The sequence below is a fragment of the Bidens hawaiensis genome, unplaced genomic scaffold (genome assembly GCF_021521415.1).
Source record: "Bidens hawaiensis isolate Kalapana, Puna unplaced genomic scaffold, B.hawaiensis_p1.1 tig00041625_1, whole genome shotgun sequence".
Taxonomy (NCBI): Eukaryota; Viridiplantae; Streptophyta; class Magnoliopsida; order Asterales; family Asteraceae; genus Bidens; species Bidens hawaiensis.
In genome coordinates, this window is record NW_027497356.1 from 126,278 (window position 1) to 135,895 (window position 9,618).

The window sequence follows — 9,618 nt, forward strand, 5'->3', positions numbered from 1 at the left end:
TAGTACCATAGGGATTAAACAAAAACTCTCAACTATTTATAAACCAACAAACCCTAAATCGCAGGTCTCTCTTCTTCTTCTTCTTCTTCTTCTTCTTCTTGCTGCAGCCTCTACAGATGCAAATACTTGAAAACCCTAGATTCATTGCAATTAAGGTTTTGTTCTTTATCTATTTTTAATTTATATTGAAGATCTATAATGAATTTAACGGATATATTTTTGATATTTGAGCCCGTTTTTCGCGTTTTACACAAGACGCTCCAAAAAAAACTCAAAACGCCGAAGGGGGGGGGGGGGCGGGGCGGTGTGCCCCCGGCATTATACCCTAAAACGCGCCGGACAACGCACAACTACGGATGGTCTTAGATTCCTGAAATATATTTTATTATTTGAATATATATGAAATCTAATAATTAATCCTACTATACTATTAAAGAAAATTACTTTGCCTCCACATGGCCCCTTCCCATTTGACGATTTCATTATTTTCCAAATATAATTACCACTTCTCTATTTTTCTTACCAATAAAATAAATAAAAAATACTAATATTTAAAATACTTAATTAACATATTTATTGTTACGATCAATCACTAAAACCCGGTTTCCAATTTTATTTTATTTCTTCCTCAAGTCAGTTCTATTTTCTTCTCCCTTTTTCTCTCTTTAATACTTAACCGCTTAACCTAATCAACCAAACCTCCATTCAATCGGCCATTATTGGATATCAATCGGATAATTATTATATTCGGTTCTTCATATCAAATATATTCGGTTCTTCATATCAAATCGCCACCTGATTTCAGATTATAAATCGCGCCATCCACGGTTAAACGAACCGTCCGTTAATTGATAATAACGATTGATTTCATTATTTCCGTTAAAGGATTTAAGAAGATCCATGACTATTGATAATCAGATCTTCACAGGTATGGTTAGTATTTTACATTGTTAGGTTAGTATCTTAACATCAATGGTTAGTATTATATTTACATATTAATCTAGGTTATTATTTTACATTCAAATGCTAGGTTTAATGTATAATTGACTGCAATTGTTAATGTTTAATGTAATTTTTTTAACATATCTTTTACATTATTAACCTAGGTTATTATTTAACATTCTTAGGTTATTATGTTAAATTGTTAATTGTTTATGTTAATTGATATGTTTCCTATGTTTAATGTGTAATGTTTAATGTTTAATGTCTAATTGTTTACGTACAAAAATTATGGTAGGTGTTATCTTTTGAATGTGTTATGTGTAATTGTTAGTTGATATGTGTCCTAATAAATTATTGTATTTGTTAGTATTTTAAGTTGTTTAATGTTTAATTGTTACCAAATTTACATTACAATAATTGATTTTCATTAATTCATATCATTACTATAAGTTAAAAATTTTATACGGATTTCAAATTGAATTCAAATTCAACTTAGTTTGTATAGTTTTGTAAACATGAATCAGCCATTTTAGTATATTGATTCATATTGATCATATTCTTATGTTTCCTATGTTTATTTCGGTCAATTATTATTTTTGTTAAATATTCAATTTTTAATATGTAACTGATTCTAAAATAAACTTAATGTGTCTAATTTTGTAAAGATGACTTCTAATATAATTTATGAGTTATGACTTATTATTGTTATTGTGTTATTAATAAGCAATCCCTAATTACATTCGGTTATTACTACCAAATTAAGTATATATCAATTATGATTTACATATTTTAAATCCCTAATTGTTTTCCTTACATTTACTATATTTACACTTTCCTTTTAATCTAACAATTCAAATTTTGTTTTCACATCCGCAAAGTGGAAGCTCTTTTCTACCAGTTTACAAAAACTATCAGGTCATTTTGAAACACCTCAAGTTTTGGAATATTATAACAAGTAACCAAGTAATCTCTTTTAATCTTTGATTTTTTTAGTATTTGAAGAACTTATGTGTTTTTTTGCCATTAAAGGATATTTTAAGTCATTTGATTCAACTTATGTTTAACATATGCAGGTTTGGAGGAGAGACAAAGATTTATGAAGGCTATCTTAGCTCAACAGGTTAGATTTTACAATTGTCCTTTTGACTCTCAGTTACTGTCACCATCTTCAGTAACATGGTGGGGGTAATTACATACATTTATGATTTTCTATGTTTTGCATTTAAATATTTTTCTATGTTTAACCTTGTAAAATATCAGGTTTTAACCTTGAACGTTCCTCAACGACATCATCAATCCAAGCTTATTCATGTACGTTATCTACAAAGTGGTAATAGATTATTACTAATAGCATTCATGCTGATTTGAAAATCATTGTATCTTTTGTTAATCTACTGCCAATTACTTTATTCATTAATTGTGTGAATTATATATTAGTTTGATAATGTTATATAGATTGCTAATTTTACATTACGTCTGCACTTTGAGAGAGTAGTTAGAACTTGGACAACTTGATGAAGATGGTATGTTTGTAATTATATGCATGTTTAATAAATCACTTAGCAGTTTAATTTCACTTATATATGCATTTTTTTACATGTTTTTTGGATGAAGATTAAATGCCCGTGGGATTATTAAGCTACTATTGCTAACGGTAATGGGTTAATGGGGGTAAGAACATAACGGGTTAACAACATATGGGTAATGGGATATAACGGATTATAGATTAACGGGTTACGAATTTTCACTTTCATTTTATTAACGCCATGTTATATTTTAGGTTACAGGACAAAATGATTTGGAAAATGGGGAGACGTTGCAGGCGGATCATAATACGCGCTAAAGGTTTATATTAATGTTTTTTGGAATAAAGTGTTTACATTAATTTATATCAGAATACCATGCTTCAGTTATTTCAGTTTACTATGCTTATTTGTGTTACACTGGTCTTTTTGCCAAACCTTGAGATTATGCTTGCAACGGTTTAAACAGTTCCAAAGCAGTTACCGCAAGTACACTGATTCTTGGCATGCTTACAACTGTTTTATTGATTTTACATTCAGCTCTCCATGCCGGTTCTTTAACAACATTCTTATCGCTTCCATCTTCTCCAAAAGCAGGTAAAACATGTATACTTTATCATATACATTACTTATTTTTGTTTCAAATTGGATTCATGAACTTTAGATTGACAAAATGAACGGGTTGGTGGGTTTGGCTGATGAGTTCAGAACCGGTTCAAATGTAAGCAAAATGAGTTCGAGTCAAAATGGGCCATTTAGAAAAGGTATTAGTTTGGTTCGGAACGAAACATGCCTTTTTTAAAAGTATCAATTTGGTTTTTGTCAAAGCGTTAGGGGCGGTTGTAAAAGGATTAAGTTGGCTCAGTTTGGGTCAAAACAGTAAGTTGGTTTGGTTTGGGTTAGTACAATCTCTTTAAAGAAGTATCAATTTAGTTCGGGTCAAAATGGGCCCGTATTAAAAAAAACATACTTTAGTTCAGGCAAAAATGAGACAATTTAAAAAAGTATCAATTTTGATTCGGGTCAAAACGTGTTGTTATATATTTTCTACCATTTCCTTGCTAATTAACTAGAAATTTAATAATCACAGAATATCATAGAATCTCATTACAAGTTAAATATGCCATTTAATTACTTGAACATATACTATTTATGTTGTCTACAATTCATATGCTTTAAAAATCATTCTAATGGTTTTAAGTTTTAGATTCCTTAGTATCCTGAGTTTTTTTATTCGTGATTGGTTAGGTTTGCATTCTACATTGGTTGTGATGGAGCGGGCCTATGACATGACCATGTGCTACTTCCGCGCGACGTCGGTGAATTTAAGTTTTCAGAAATGTTGGCTTCTAATGGGTCGTTGGGTTAGATGGACGCGACATCGATTCGGGAAAAAAAAGCCATAAGAGGTACACATTTACACACTTTTGAACTGAAGCCGTGCCGGTTTAAGGTGAAACACAACTTGAACAAGAAACCGAAACTCAAATGCCAAAATGGAGCTTACTGGTAATATGAATGGTCGCGACAGCTAGGTGCATTAAATATTTCTTTTAATTTATTTTTTTTGTTTTTTTGTGTATTTATCTTAGAAACAATTACAAGTTTTAATGTTTACTTGGATAATACTGTATTTGATAGTTTTCATAACCATCCTAACTAAATTGTTTCTAAGAATATAATTTTTCAGTTTTACAAATTCATGGAGGATGGCATGAAAAATTTACTCAAGATATTAATTTATAGTCATATTCAAGTTCTCTTTAAATTTTCATTTGTTTTGTTACAACATATAAACTACAGAATAATGAATAGTTGAAAATTCATAAACCAATGTATTAAAATTTTACTTTATCATGCATATATTTTAGTTACCATATCCCTTTGTAACAGAAAGTAAGAAAGACAATCTCACATATTAATGCTTTATCAGTAATACTTTTCATCGTTTTATGTTTGTTTTACTGTTGGGGCTCATTTTTTGTTAACTTAAAAGTTTGTACTTTTGTTTGACACATTTTTTCTTAATTTTGTTAATAATGATGAGAAATACATTTTTTTTCTTCATATTATTACGTAAAATACCCGTTCACCGGGTGGGTACAAGTATAACGCCTTGAGATAAGAAAATTTTGTTTAAGTTTAAGAGAAGATGTTTAAGTTTAAGAGAAGATGGTTTCCCATTGTAGTTTGTTTTGCAATAACCATCAACAAAAGTTAAGGCCATTCTTTAACAAGAGTTATCATATACTACATGGTTTTTACACATGACCTATGCAGCCTTATCAATAGTAAGACAAACTTAAAATACTAATTTTGTATAAGCAACGTAAAGTTACAAACAAAACAACAAATATAGTTTTGCATTCGTTATTACTTACACATTCTAATTATTATTTTTTTAATTTTTATTTACACGTTTTTTTGTTACATTAATTCTATAACAGGTAACTGAATTCAGGTTTATGTCAGCAAGGCTAGGCTTGTATTCCAAAGTATAATATTTATCTTGGTGAGAACATGGTGTTGATTGTTAGGAAGGTTTTATTAGGATTAAAAGAAACTTCCGTTTAAATTGAAAAGAATGTAGTTTCTAGCTACAGTTTGTTTTGCAATGATCAGTCTCTAGCAGGAGTTGACATATACATGAGAGACGTTTTATCAAGAGTTAAGAGTGTTAAAATACTTATATTAGACATGGAAGGTAAACTTACAAATAAAACAACAAATAAGGTTTATAAGAAAGTATTTTGTAGTTTATGAATTTTATATTTTCAACTTTTGATTATGTTTTAAATATTGCACTTTGAATGTTATTATGGTTTAACTTTATGTTTGACAATCATTTTTTCGTACCAGTCTTATTTGCAACTAAATATCATGTTGCCGTCCCAAAAAAAACATATTACAAATTATGTTGTCCTTTCATATTAAACGTGTTTGTTAGACGATTTCTATATTTCCACCCATTTCGTACACGGGTCAATAACCTAGTATATTATAAAAGTAATTAACTAAATATAAACCATTTGTAGAAGTAAGTGTTATCTGACGGTTTTTGAATGTTTGTTGCGAAATTTGAGAGTTTCTAAGAAAAATTGAGTTAGTGGCCATTTTCATCCTTGTGGTTTGCTACTTTCGCCACTTCAGTCTAAAGTTTGAAATTTTGTCAATTTAGTCCTCATAGTTTTAAATATTAGCCAATTACGTTTCATCCGCCTAACGACATCCAGCTATGCCGTTAGTTTAAGGGTATATTTGTCTTTCTCTCTTTTATTTTGAGTTAATGGTCATTTTAGTCCATGTGGTTTGATACTTTTGCCACTTCAGTCCAAAGTTTGAAAATTTGTCAATTTAATGTTCAGTTTAATTTAGTTTTTTTTTGTCTATAACCCTGAAAAGCATAATCCAAGTCCAAAACCATCGAGCATCAACCAAAACAGGTCTGCATTTACTCTGTTGATAACAGTAATCATACCCCCTCCCCTCATATCTGGTTTCTAGACATTTCCTAAACTCTCCCCAATGGTGGAATTCAATGGTAAAGTGGTCAAGGTAATTACCTGAAACCGAATTGTATAGAAAAAACTAAAAATCGTTTCTTTGATTAATGTATAATAGTTGATTTCGATCCAGATTTTCGTTACGATATGTTAATCTCTAAACCCTAACTATTATGCATTTATCAAAGAAACGATTTTTAGATTTTTTCGTACAATTATGTTTCGGGGAATTTCTTTGACCACTTTACCATTGAATTCCACCATGGGAGGAGTTTAGGAACCATCTAGAAACTAAATACGAGGGGAGGGGTATGAAAACTGTTGTCGACAGAGTAAATGCAGACCTGTTTTGGTTGATGCTCGATGGTTTTGGGCTTGGATTATGCTTTTCAGGGTTATAGACAAAAAAACTAAATTAAATTGAACATTAAATTGACAAATTTTCAAACTTTGGACTGAAGTGACAAAAGTATCAAACCACATGGATGAAAATGATCATTAACTCAAAATAAAAAGGAGAAAGACAAAAATACCCTTAAAATAACGGCATAGTTGGATGCCGTTAGACGGATAGGACGTAATTGGCTAATATTTAAACTATGAGGACTAAATTTGACAAAATTTCAAACTTTGGACTGAAGTGGCGAAAGTAGCAAACCACAGGGACGAAAATGGCCATTAACTCAGAAAAAATTTAGAATCTAAGACGAAGCTAATGTACCAATTTGTGTAAGTTTATTGTTATGGGTGCTTTTAAAAGATGAAAATCATACGCAACACTAATTTATTGTATTAATAAAAGAAACTATACCTTGTAATAAAAAATTTTATCCAACTCTCTTCCCTAAAATAAATAATTACGTAACACTAAATTATTAAATTATATGGATTTGGATCAAATAAAAATGAAATTAACGTGCTAAACGTGAGAATCAAGTAGAGTAATTATATATACAAGTAGAATAATTATGTAATTACATCATATATGAATGAACCAACAAGTTCCATTGGTGTTACATTATCCTTATATTAAACAAATTATAGGAATTCAGCCTAAAATTCGTATGATGACTAGAATTCATCAATGCAACCTAAAATTCGTATGATGAGTTGCATTAATCAAACATACGGATTTTCAAAACATGCTTACGGCTTACCAAAAGGACTAGCAGAGATTCTAAACATTTGGATCGCTATGAAGCTCCTTTGTTACATAATTTTTTAAACTTCATTTTGTGTATAGATACCCAATGTTTCAAAGATTTGCTTGGTTCATATTTCTCAAACAAACACACACACACACAAAAAGTTTTGGGTACTCTGTAAGATGGTAAGGTGACTAAAATGTGAAATGGGAGGTTAAAGATTCAAAGTTCAAACACTGTATAATGCAACGTTTGATCATTCAAAAAAATCTAAAAAATTTCTTAGATATATTAATTATCAGAGTTTCATTTTGTCCAACTTAAGCCCCTCAGCTTGGATTTGACAAAACAATTGTTCATGCAACTTGACATATTGTTGATATGCATTTCTATAGTGACTTACTGACTTACGTAAAACTCTTTTTTCATATGGCGCTCCCAGTTGTTTGAAATATATAAAGTTCCCCTCGAAACCTTCTTCAACGAAGTAATTTTGCGTGAGATGATCATGTGTGGCTTCACAATCTCTAGGTACATGAAGTTTTGACCATTTGATATCTTCAACTTCATTACGGTAATGATGCTTAAACAACAGTAACGATAAATTAAAAGTTAAAAACATTTATCATAAAAGTTTCATGGTCATATTTTGAAAAACATGACATAAATTTAAATAGATTCATTACATAAATTTATATATATATATATATATATATATATATATATATATATAAATTCCTAACAAAATTTCAGTCATATTTTGAGAGAAAAACCACATGGCGTGAAAAAAAACCCGATGTCGTAAGGAGGGAGGGCGGGTTAGTGTTCTATGTTTCCACTAGTATAACATGTCACCTCAGCCACTTTTATAGCCAAAGTTGTGACGTGCTTAAGTGTCGATGCACATTTCAATTAAAACGAAGTTATGTGTAATAATGTAACAACTCGGATTTTCAAATTAAAATTTTATCCGTAACCCGACCCGTTTTTATGTTCAGAAAGTTTTTATCCGTCAAATAATCTCGTCTATCGAGTATTTATTACTATTTTAATATTATTGTTTAGATATTTAGTTAATTATTAAATTTACTTCAAAACATGTACAATTTTAGCCCTATCCTAAACTTTTACCCAATTATGTTTCCACCTACATTCTTTAGGGACTAAAATGAAAATTTACACATATTATTAATATTATATTAGTATAACCCATTAACCCTGATCCAGACCCGTTAACCCTAACCCGATCTAACAATCCCGTTCATACTAATTCGTGTCATGGACCTCAATTCTCGCATCAATTATAGAAATTGAATCATAATCTGTATTATACTTACCTATTGCGGCCTACCGACAATCTTAATTACGTTAAATCGATAAATTTGATTCGTTATGCCCAAAATACTTAGCCTACATATCTCGTAAATCATTATACATCATAACAAGTGATATAATACAATTAATCTTGCATAATCAACCCATATACCATCGCAATCATTAACCCTCTAACTAACAACCTCCGTTAGTTCGTGTTCTTGAGTTGCGTTGTGCCGGCCACTATCATATCGATTAATCTTTTTGTTAGCATCATCTGAGGTAATTGAGTTATGAATTGTATTCGTCGCTAACCTATTAACTATAACCCTAATCTAAATATGATTAACATCAACGGATTGATCCTATTGGGAAATCTAGGGTTTATATGATTTGGTGGAAAGGATTCTGTTTGTTTATATTTAACCAAGTTGAAGATATAACCAGGTTAGCCACCAGGCCAGTTGGCTGGTGCACCCCTAGTTAGAGTTTGGAGTGGCTGGTCGCGGGTTCGAACCCCAACCACCCCTTTTGTTAATTGTTTTTTGTAACATCCTATTTTGTGGATAAAAATAAAATATTTGGAATCTATATTTCAAATCTTAGTAAACGAGTAAGTAGCGAGTAAAATGACTCATTGAAATATGAGACGTTTAAACGAGCATTCGTTAATATTTACCATCTAATAAGATATAAAACAAATACTTATTATTATAATCTAAAAGCTCATGTAGCTTTGTAGCAACAACAATATTATTAAATACTATTACATATAATAAGAAAGAAAGCATAATATGAAGATATGAAAATGAGCTCTCAGTCTTAACGAGTAAGTAAAAGGTGATGCATTTTGCATTTAAAATAAATAAAGATATATATATATATATATATATATATATATATATACCGATTAGATTGAAAATAATAATAAAATAATCAAACTTAATCAAGAAGACTCTTGGCCAACAAGGAAATTCTTGAGTATATATATATGCTTCATGTGTACAGAAGTTTTACAAATTAACCAACAACATACTTAAGTTGCTAAACGGATAGATATTTAGAACAAGTAAGCTCTAGTATATTTTGGAGACGATTTTATAAATAAGCGGGTTGTCGTCTACACCCACGTTACTAACACAAGGAGGTAAGTACACGGACCATAATCATGTTATTTTTACAAACGTTTTA

General features: G+C 30.2%; 1 long non-coding RNA gene across 2 annotated transcripts; it reads left to right on the forward strand.

Annotated features, from left to right (window-relative positions):
• The first annotated feature begins 1,826 nt into the window (after positions 1 to 1,826).
• On the forward strand, positions 1,827 to 4,001 carry LOC143593039 (uncharacterized). Of its 2 annotated transcripts, none has more exons than XR_013146034.1 (4): positions 1,827 to 1,905; positions 2,016 to 2,062; positions 2,203 to 2,465; positions 3,714 to 4,001. It is a non-coding gene; the product is annotated as an uncharacterized LOC143593039 (long non-coding RNA). The 2 variants fall into 2 exon arrangements; XR_013146035.1 differs by lacking the exon at positions 3,714 to 4,001 and adding an exon at positions 2,557 to 2,625.
• The last annotated feature ends 5,617 nt before the right edge of the window (positions 4,002 to 9,618 follow it).